The following is an 11,755-nucleotide window of genomic DNA, read 5'->3' as shown; positions in this document are numbered from 1 at the left end:
TGCTTATTGTAAGCTATGGTAAGTTGCCTCTTTATCCTATCAGAAGAAGCTTTAGAACTTCAGCCATGAAAAACACACTGATGGAAAGTACAGTGGAAGATCAAAGGCAAAAGAAGGATAGCGTGATATTGTCCCCTTAGCATGCTTACACTGATTTTTAGGTAATTTTTTCGTGTAAGCGCGGCAAATTGTTTTCAAATCACAGACCTTATAGGACAATTCTCCAGAGTTAGCAAGCTTGCAGTTGTCTCGCTCTTGGAGCTTTGTGCTTGCTTTTTTACTACTTACATGCCCAGGCTACCTTGTTCCAGCATTGGTACCAACAATACATAGCAATGTATAAGAATCTGGGGAATTCATAGTTTATGATGCAAATAATAAAAATGGATCTGGTAAAGTAACCAAATCCATCCAGATAAAAAAAGTGTTTAATTTGCTTAGTAGTGACCGGTAATACGAATATATCATTAGGAAGCCCTTAAATCACATGTTGTATTGCTGCTACTAAGGGCGACAATCAGGTCATAACAGGATGTAAACCATAGAGGGAAAAAGCTTCCACCATTACACAGAGATGATGGTCCCTATTAAAAGCATAATGTAGCTATCACAATTGCCAATATAGTTCTATTTTGCCACAAGCCCTAGGGCCAGCTACACATTACATATTGACGTTTATTGCTATTTCCATTTTCCACTCGATCCTTTTTGAGTTGCAGGCGCTGCCATAAAATCTAATATCCAGTTATCTGATTCCTTTATGAAAGTTTCATTAAACGGTAAGTTTTCCCAAAGAAATGGTGGTTTCTCCGGTGCAAAAGATGGAATATATGGCTTCGTTTCTGATGCATTACTAGCAAATTCTAGTTCAGGGCATTCAGGCACATGTTCTATCAAAGACACATTAGACATGACAATAGGTTCAGGACAGACCTTGTGAGCAGCCATTTCACCAGGATCTAATTGATATCGCACAACTGGTTTGTCAATCGAATGACAAGCTGTTGACAACTTTGAGGAGATTTTCATGTCAGGAACTTTATCTGTTCCCACGGAAGTAGTTTCTTCTACGATACGTAGAATCTCTTCAATTGACTTGGAACCAATTATCTGACTGGCAACCCAGGGCCTTCTATTGTTTGGAAAATTACACGGCCCTCCCACTCCATATATACAATATGCGGCATCATCATAAGCCTGAGCAGCTGCCTCAGCTGTATTATGAGATCCCAACCAGATCCTTTTCTTTGTCTTGGGAATGCGTATTTCTGCAACCCATTTTCCATCTCGCAGTCGAGCGCCCTTATAAGGACCTCGAAGTCGTTTGGCACAAGTCTTTTGTGGAGTTGAGGAGGATATTTTATCAGCTTCCTTGGATAGCGCCATGCTCAGCCTACATTCCATGCCAGTACATATTCCTGTCGGACAATGGTCATAACTTTTAGGCGAGGAGCAAGTTTGGATACATATATACTGGCTAAAATCTTTATAAAAGGAATTAGAGAAAGAGGAAAGGTAAAGAGTTAAAGCTTAGGATTTTATTAATGCGAGCATAAGAAAACTTTTCCAGTGTTATAATTATGTGGCACCTCAATAAGGATATAGGATGGCATTAGCATAAGTCAACACGTGACGATATTACATGTAGCACGTTTACGCCTAAACTTGACAAGTTGTCCTTGTTGCATGAAGAACATTTGGAAGGATATGATGCTGTTTACTCAGTCAATCAATCTATTCTAAGTAGGTTAGAAATAATCTTCTTTTTCTAATTCAATCACACAATCTCGTTAATGATACAATGCATGCATTAGTATAAAACAGCATGTGACAAAACTGTAAGTTTTGCAATGATGCCTGAACTTCACACAACGTTCTCCACCCCACGTAGGACATATGCAACATAATGCAGAACATTCAATCAACTATGAAGTGGATCAGTTCAGACATCAAATAAAATTTTGAATCAAATTAGGCATCCTGATGTCCCACTCGGAAGCAGAGAGCCTGTACTCTGCTCTTGCACTTGCTCTCAGGAGTAGAGAGCCTGTTTCCAAGAAAAAATTAAATCAAACTTACCCAATATATGTCTCACTCGGAAGTACAGATGAATAATACCTATGGGGGTAAGATAAAAACAATGTTGCCCCTCACCTGGTGAGGGCACCAGCAGCCCCCAGGTAGTTATTACTCAAAACATGGTATAGCATACCTCTTACACCAGCTCATAACAACACAAAAGAACTGCACTTGGCAAAATACACACTTATTCATTCAAGATGACCATGTACGAGACAAACTGATATCGACTTCCCTGTATTGTTCAAGCAAAAACTTAAGTGCATAAAAGCTATATCCACAATTGTCTATGAAACAACCCCCGTCACTGACAAGTGCATTGAAGAAATTGCCATATGTGATGAAAAAATTTACCCCCAAAAATAAAATAAAATTAGTTATCATGATAGTTGACGTAATCATCCTCGTATATTCACTTTATAGCAGCTCAACATACCAAACCAGAAATTATCTTCAAAAGTTATATTAGGGATCTAATATGTTTATTCATTAAAAAAAATCTTGGATTTGCAAGGCCTGTATTGGACACTATCAATGCATATATGTTACCATGATCATGGACAATACAAGGATGCCATGTGAAATTGAGACGCATTCAGACCCTTAAAAATATTCTTGACTTATTTTTTATTTTACATGGACTCCGTGTTAGGCTTTGGCATCAACTATCTCTAATTTGAGGATAAGGAAACATGTTGTGTCTAATAATCGATTGATGCATCGAATCTTTAAGTATAAACTATCTCGTGCATAGAACTTTAGGAGATAAAAGAACAGTGTATTAGATCACCAGTCTTAAAACTATCATCCAACCAAAAAGTTCAAACTCAAATTTACCTAGCTTCTACACGCATCATTCTTTCCTAATTGTGAAGAAAATATCTCACACAATTAGCAAAAGTTTTCATTCTATTAAGAAAGTTTTGTTTTACTTGTGACATGGATACATTATATCCCTCAAATCAGTGATAACACCTATACTTCCAGCAAATTAAACTTAATATACAGTATGTGACTAGAGTTGGTAGAAATATACAATACCAAGATTTTTCTTTGAAGAGAAACGGATGTGCTCTGATGGCAGTATTAATTCAAACGATTGTTTTAATAAATCTTTCAATACCCCAATGCAAAGTTTCACCCTTGGCTGTCTTCAAGATCCACTAAACAAATAACAATTTTATTAATAGCAGATGCAATTTACAAAACACACTAGCAATATACAATAACATTGTAAATTGTTTCACAGAGTCAGAGATCAGTCATATTTATATATTTAAAGTAAATACCACACAATGAGCTTGGCCAGACATGAAAATTTTGGGTCTTCAGCCTAAGAATTACATTTAAAAATTGAGACATTTTTATTAGAATTTTCAGCAGCTATGATTTCTCAAAAGTACCCAAATTGCTGAATAAATGATATACATTTGATGTCTAACAATATGAAAAAGCTACCTTACATGACAAAGAAAATTCAGAAGATAGTTATCTTGTCTACGAAGACGAAATTGGAGCTAAAATGTGTCGAGGTTTAACACAAAGACTATATCAGAATCAGGTTTAAATTATCACTCAATGCATACTAAGAAGGCAGGGTACAATGTAAAGTTCAAAGGAAGTTGGCACCTTAGTAAAACTGATCAAAAACATTATCTTCAATCAAATGAGCAGCTTCATGTTTGAACGAGATGTATCGCACATCATCCCATGTCTTCCTTCCATTCCATTTCTTTTCCACGACTCAATCATAAGAAATTCCTGGTCACTACGCGAAGACACAAAATATTAGATGCGGGAACTAAAATAAAAATAAAACTTATGTTTCTTTTTTATTTTTTTGTTATAGTGTTATTTAACTTTTTTTAGTTATAGAGGGGACTTTGCCCCCATGTATCCCTACAATAGTAGCTCGACCCACCATAAGTATGTTAAGTTTCTGACAAACAAACCGTTTTAGATTAATAACGGATGACTAATATTGTGCTTGGGTGAGATGAATGAAAATGGAAGGAATGGAATGAAATTTGAACTATAACATGTATAATTGTTCACATTTTTCATTCCATTCTTATCATCATAAACTAGAGTTATAACACACCCATTTAGAGAAGTAATGCTACATTCTTTACCACTACCTATTTTCTTCACAATTTCTATCATAAAAAATTTGCACTCCATCATATTTTTTTCTCAAATCATCCCACCAACCCCTATTTTTTGTCAAAAAATTTATTCATTCCATTCCAATTCACCCGACCAAACACAACATAAGAGAATTAGAACTACACACTAAACGCTTGAGAAGTGAGAACTACTCCGTATACTTTCTGTGCATGCAAGATTCGTTAGACTAAAACTTGGGCAGCTATATATATTATAGAATGATTTTTATACTATTTTGTCCGTGTTTATACATAATTTTCTATCCTCCTCAGTTTCATTGACACAAAATTAACAAAAACTCAAACCCACAAATTAGGGATCTTTATGAATAAAATTACTGCACAAGTCTAACTAACAAATTGAATGAAAAAGAAACCTACATTCACTTAATGAAAAAATAATACATAAAAGTTATACTACCTTGTTGTCGAAAATATATATTTTAGCAGTAGTTGTTTCTATGGCATCTGCTCTAACCTTCTTTTAACGTTATAGAACAGTTGCCCCTGCACAAGCAGACTGGGATTCACAAGTATATTCTGTAATGCTGGGAGACTCCACTAGTTTTCAACATTTCGGAGAGCTCCTTTTAAATGGGGAAATAAAATGTTTACTTCTAATCTGATTTTAATATAAGTAGGACATTCATCTTTATCTTGGCTAAATTTTAGAAAAACAAGATTCTTTATCCGAAAATTTTTACAACTTACAATGTTAATAAATTATCAAATGATTCTGGACAAGGTTAAAAGTTTATTCTTTGTACTCTCAACCGGACCATTTTATAACAAATACTTATTTTTAAGGTCATTTACAAATTTAGCCTATTTTTACATAAAATTATCAAAAATATCAATTTCTGAAAAATTGACCAACTTTAACCTATAGTATACCCAACTGTCAGTGAATTATTCACTTTATATGAGATATCCAAGTCTAAGTGGAATATCCCATATATGAAATATCCAACTACCAGTGGAGTGTCTTATACAATTTGGAATACCCAACTAACAGTGAATTATTCAATCGGCTAAAATTGGTCACTTATTTCAGGATGACTATTTTGGTTCATTTTTTTCAAAAATTGACTATTTATGTCATTTTTTCTATTTTTAACTAAGGTTGTACTTGGTGTACGCGGTACAATTTGTTTCGGTTAAAGGGTGAAAACCAAACCAAATTAAACTGTAACTTGCGATTTTGCAATGGTTCTGTCCGCAATCAAACCGTTTGTATATATAAATCAACCAAATCCACCCACATAATTGTAGTTGGTTGCGGTTGGTTTTGAGGTTCAACCGCTCAAATAGTAAAATAAAACTTAAATAAATATTGCATACTTAAAATTATAAGGTTTTACAAAAAAATTCAATAAGCCTAAAAAATCATTAAGCTTAAATTACAAATAAATTTAATAGTTTTTTTTTAATCGTAGATAACCTGCAGCCGCTACCCTTCGGGTGCGCATTGGGTAAACCCTACGTGCTCACGCAATAACCTGCAAACCACGTGAAATAAGGTAAACAGCATTTAAGCGACATGCTTGACTCATGAGGCATAATCATAAATTCTCCTCCCGAAATATTTGAACCTATGACCGAGGATAGTTATCATTTTTTTAACTAACTAAGCCAACCCTTGCGGGCTAAATTCAATATTTAGCGATATATTATAATAAAAAAAACTAGTCATATAATATAAAAGTTAATGCAAAACTTTTGTGACTTTATATATATCGGGCAAAGTCCAAATTTCAATATTTAAATAATTTTATTTATATGTATATTTCAAATAATTTTAAAAAATATATTCATTTATGTAATATGTGGTTGCAATTGGATTTTCACAATTTTTAAAATAATAAATCCGCAACCAAGCCGTAAATTAAGGGTTATCTAAAATTGCATCAACGACCACTTGTATTACGGTTATCCGTAATATGCGGATCAGTTACAGGTGATTTTTGCGATTGATGCGGTTGATCAGATTGAATGTTCAGCCATAATGTCATGTTTGTCAAAAAAAGTTATCATAAGATTTTTGTTACATTTTTTATATTAGAGATAGACAAAAATCAGGGTGGTGGACCTAAATGTCACTTTGGCGTTAAAAATGGTCAAAAATGTCATTTATGGAAATAATGACCTAAAATGTCATTTTATAACCATACTTTTTTCAACGTTTTTGGATAACGTTACTTCGTTTCATGTTTTGTTTGTTTTTTTCGACTAATTAGCACTTTGCATCATAAAACTTTGGTTAAATCTCATTTTTGTACAATTACTTTTAACCTTAACAGTTTGTATCATAAACTTAAAAAACAATGATTTTTTGCATTCCTTTGATAGTTTTGATATTAACTCAAATGTTAACGTTAATTGTCAGAAGGGTATTTTGGATAACATTTTTATATTTCAGTTTACATCCTAAATTTTTTCTCAAATCTTACTTTGCATCCTAAAGTTTTGTAATTCATGTTATCAAAAAATGGTAATTTCAAATTATCAAAAAATAATCAAATTATAATATATTATATTTTATGTCCACATTAGGATTTAAAAACTGGATCATTAGTTAATTTGGTATAGTTTATATGATTTTTTAACGCGAAATCTTTACTATTTTGGTGTTATATTAAGTTATAAAATTCAATTAATAAAATTTTATGACTCACACGAAATTTTAAGAATTTTATAATACGATATTAATTTATTTATAAAATTTACAAATCATAAAAGAATAAGTTATTTATGAATTTAAGTATATATTTTAAGTATCATACAATTAGATAGCAAATAATATTATATCACTATTTAAAATAATTCTCAAGTATTCGGATCAGACTATCTTTAATTATTCTCATTACGCTTATTTTATTTAGATAATGATTATTTACTCTTTTTTCTTAATATAATGCTCCCTCATGACTCATAATTGAGACTACTACAAATTATAGTACCATAATTGATTTTTAAAATTTTCTTTTTTTATATAAAAAATTGAACATTAAATTTTTATTTATAAGAAAAGAATTTTTTAAAAAAAATTGAGGCAGCTATATTTTTAAAATGCGTGTCGAGCTCCATCACCCAATGTAAAGAATTTGGTGGGATAGAGGGAATATTATATTTCGACTTAGTATATTTCATTTTAAATTATATCAAAACTTGAAAAAAGAAATTGAATTATTTTAGATAAATTTATTTATTTGTTTAAAATAATTGTGGGATGCAAACTGTTACAGTATAAAGTTATAAATCTAAAATGAGATTTAAGATAAAATATGAGATGCAGACTGTAATTTAAATTTGCATAATTTTTTTAAAAAATATACATTATCAAAAATATCACTCTGACAATAACATTAACGTTTGACTTAACGTCAGAAACGTTAAATGGATACTTATTGACAGCGTTTCTAAATTTTAGAGTGCAAGTTATTTTAGTTTATTAAACCTGATGTGAGATTCGATCAAAATTTTGGGATGTAACGTGCAAATTAGTCCTTTTTTTCTAACAAATAAATTGCAATACTATAGACCGTCTTGATTAGCTTTTTTGAAAATAAAATGGGAAGAAACTCTAGACTAACCGACGCTAAGAGTCAAAACACTACATAAATTTAAGTGTATAACTTAATTTAGTAATTTTTAATATTTTAGTGTTCACCAAATCCCTTTAGAGTTTTAGAAATAATTTAAAATATTTTTTCATGATTGCAGGGTTTAACAATTTTTTATTTGGGTTATAAAAATATTTTTTTCTAAAAATGTGTAAAACAAAATGAAGTAATTTTTGGGGGTCAAAACGCATGTTGTAGTGTTTTGGCTCTTAACCTCACTTGGTCTAGAGTTGCTTTCCATTTTATTTTCAAAAAAGCTAAACAAGATGGTCTATAGTCTTGCGTTTTGTTTGTTAGAAACTAAAAAAATAAACAAATAACAAGCAAAACGTGAAACAAAGAAATATTATCTGAAAGATATTGTTATGAAGTTACTTTTTCGATCATTATTTCCAGAAGTGACATTTTGTAATATTTTAACCTTAAAATGACATTTAGGACCCCCATTGGAGAAATGGACCAAAATGTCATTCTGGTGTGTAAAATGATCTAAAATACCACTTCTGAAAATTATGTCCCAAGATGTTAATTCAGCATTTTACATCATGTAACGTTTGTAAAATAATCCAAAACGCTACACGATGTATCGTTCGTGTAGCGTTTTGCTTTAAAAAAAATTAAAGGCCATCACGTTATTTCATGTAACATTAAGATATATAGCTTTTTTGGTGTATTGTTTAGGAGCTCTGAAACATCACTCAATATTACATTTTTTATACTTCTATTTTATTTAATATTTTTAAAATTTAAGGGTATATCATAATTTAACAATATTTAACTAAAAATTTTAGGCTTCACCAATATGCTTTTGGATTTTATAAAAATTAAAAAATTAATTTAATAAATATACACCGATTTAGAGTTTAGATATATCATAATATTACATGAAGTAACGTGATGGGCTTTAAATTTTTTTTAGAAAAAGAAGTAAAACGCTACATCGTGTAGCAGTTTGAATTTTTTCCCAAACACTACAAGATGTACTGAAATGACATTTTAGGTTATAATTTTTATAAGTGATATTCCGAATCATTTTAGGCGCAAGATGATATTTTGGTACATTTTTCAAAAAATGACACCCACTTTTTATCATATGAATTTTGTCGATCATGAAAATCGACGACGGTTACAGGCATCAAAATGTGATGGGCCAACCCCCCGATTAGAATTCCACTTTCCGGGCCAAGCCCGTAAATAGAATACCACCCTGGGTTATCAACTTTTTGTTATTGTTTGAGAATATGCATAACCTTTAGGAAAAGTCAGGAGTTACCGACATGGGCCAAGGGCCCAAGATTACAATTTCGGAGGAGTTAATTTTTTCGTGTCTTATTTTATCCATGTCTAGTTTACTTTATTTTTACAGATCATGCCGTAAATTGTTGAACACAAGTATACAACTATTTTATTCATTTTATTATATAAATAATTAAACCGGCATTTTTTTTAACAGGAAAATGGGTCTGAGGATGATCAGGGCCGTTTTACGACTCGAAGGGGCCCGAGGCGAAATCGGAAAAATGGGTCATAATTTTTTTCTCCTCTATAAACTAGCATAATAATTCGTGCGAGTCACGTGTCATTTTCTAAAAAAAAATTATGCATCATGTAATTATAATTTTTTAGATCGACTCCAACAATATTTTTATATAGGCTCTTGTGTCAAATTTTGAAGAAATGGATATAAAATTTCTCTTCAACAAGCTCCATGTCCCCCTCTGATCTTTTAATGCTTCCTCCAAAAACCCTCAAATATTATTATATTATATATTTTTTACCCGTTTTTTTATATTTAATGAATGAAAATATAAACAGGGTATTAAGTGTACATTTAAAACGAAACGATTAAATTTAATTTGTAGAATGTCGTTAGTATGTTTACAGATAAAAAACTACAAATTAATATATATGTTGAATACAGAGTTGACCAAAATTTTGAATTTTATATAAATAAGCTACAATTAATTTACTCAATTTAAAAAGATAAAAAAACATAATTGAAGTCAGAATGACTTGCAATCATAATATAAAATAATGTAAAATTTACATTATTGTTAATATTAAAGTTGATTTTAATGAAAAATATTAGTTTTTGAAATTTAATGTATGTAAGTATGGGAAAATATTAGTTTTTTATTTAAACTACTGTTAACAAAGTAAAATTAAGTTATATTTATATGTGTGTGTTAGCATGTAAATTATTGTATGTTACATCTTTTAGTAATTTATGATGGTTTCAATTATTTATATGCTAAATATCTGATTTATGTGTATGTACAGTCATTATTAACATCTAGTGAGATAATTGATTACTTAAATAATATACATTTATAATTATTCAAAAATTAAAATTATGTAATAAATAAATTGTTATAATTTATATATGGTATTCACATTATCACTGACAAACAATCCATATTTATTTTTTACACAACCGGGTATCAATCATGGTTGTAACATAAAAATGAATTATATATTTTTAAGACTTATTATTGATATTCATGAGTTTTTTAAGAATTCGGAAGAAAAATTATATTTATATCATTATTTAAACCGTTTTTAAGTTTTTTCATTACGATTATAATATTTCTTCATATAATAATTTGATAACATTTTATACTTTTCTTCTAAAATTAAAAAATTTATGTTTGATAAAGTTTTATAAATATCAGTTGAACTGATTAATTCCTTCAAATTATTGAACAATATATGTTACTTCCTTAAATAATATAAAATGCATAGAATCAAATGCTACAATATAGTATAGATATAACTTTTATTTGAATAATTCAAAAAATTTGTACAATATCATCTTGATCAATGAATATTGTTGATCTAAAAGAATTCTTATTAAAAAATTAGTTTTTTTAAGTGAAAAATGAAAAATAAATCGATTTAATATATAATCCTAGTTTTAACAAAACTAATGAGATCTCATTTCAAATTTCAAATTTTCTCAAAATTGGGACAAATCCCCAATATAATAATGCATTACTAGTGAAGTTAATAATTTTAATATTAATAATCAATTGACTTGATTCTATAAAACCTCAAACACATTAATTTATATTAACATAAGATATTAAAAAAATTCTTAGTAAAATATTATCGCCGAGCTTGCAATTTGAATTTACTAAACGTATAATGTGACGATATTTTTCGGCCGGGTCATGAAATCAAATTTCGAGTATTTTTTGAACAATTGGCCAGTTCTAAAATGCATTGACTCATTATAATTCGAACTTATCTAGATATGTAATACCAATATAAATTATTTATATATAAGCGATTCTATTTTCAATATTTTTAAAAAATATATATATGTACATTTTAATTACTTTTATAATAAAAATATGTTAAAAATATATGAAATATATTTTCAAACTAAAAAATGATTAATAAATAAAATAATAATCCATTTATGTACTATGCATAATTTTATATCTGCAATTGAATTCTTTAAAATTAACTGTACAAATATTCAACTTACTATCTTTTTTTTGCGAAATTCAAGTAAGTATCTTTAAAGTTAAATAAAATATTTATTTAACACACTTATATATTAGGTGTATGATAAAAAACACATGTGACAATATGGTGTAGTGGTAAGAGGTTGTATAGGTGTATGATAAAAAACACATGTGACAATATGGTGTAGTGGTAAGAGGTTGTATAGTTGAATGAAATAACTTGATTTCGATTTCCATAAATCACATTTTTTATATAAATATTAAAAATAAGGGGTAATTTAGTCTTTTCAATGAGTTTTTTAGTCTCATATAATTATACTCTTGTTCTACTATTATGCGCTATATACTGTAACGGTATAAAAGGATACGAGGTTTAAATGATCTATATAGAACATTTGCCTAATATGATAATACAAAA

Source organism: Apium graveolens, chromosome 10 (assembly GCF_009905375.1).
Source record: "Apium graveolens cultivar Ventura chromosome 10, ASM990537v1, whole genome shotgun sequence".
Lineage (NCBI taxonomy): Eukaryota > Viridiplantae > Streptophyta > Magnoliopsida > Apiales > Apiaceae > Apium > Apium graveolens.
Note: the sequence above shows the minus strand (reverse complement) of the source record.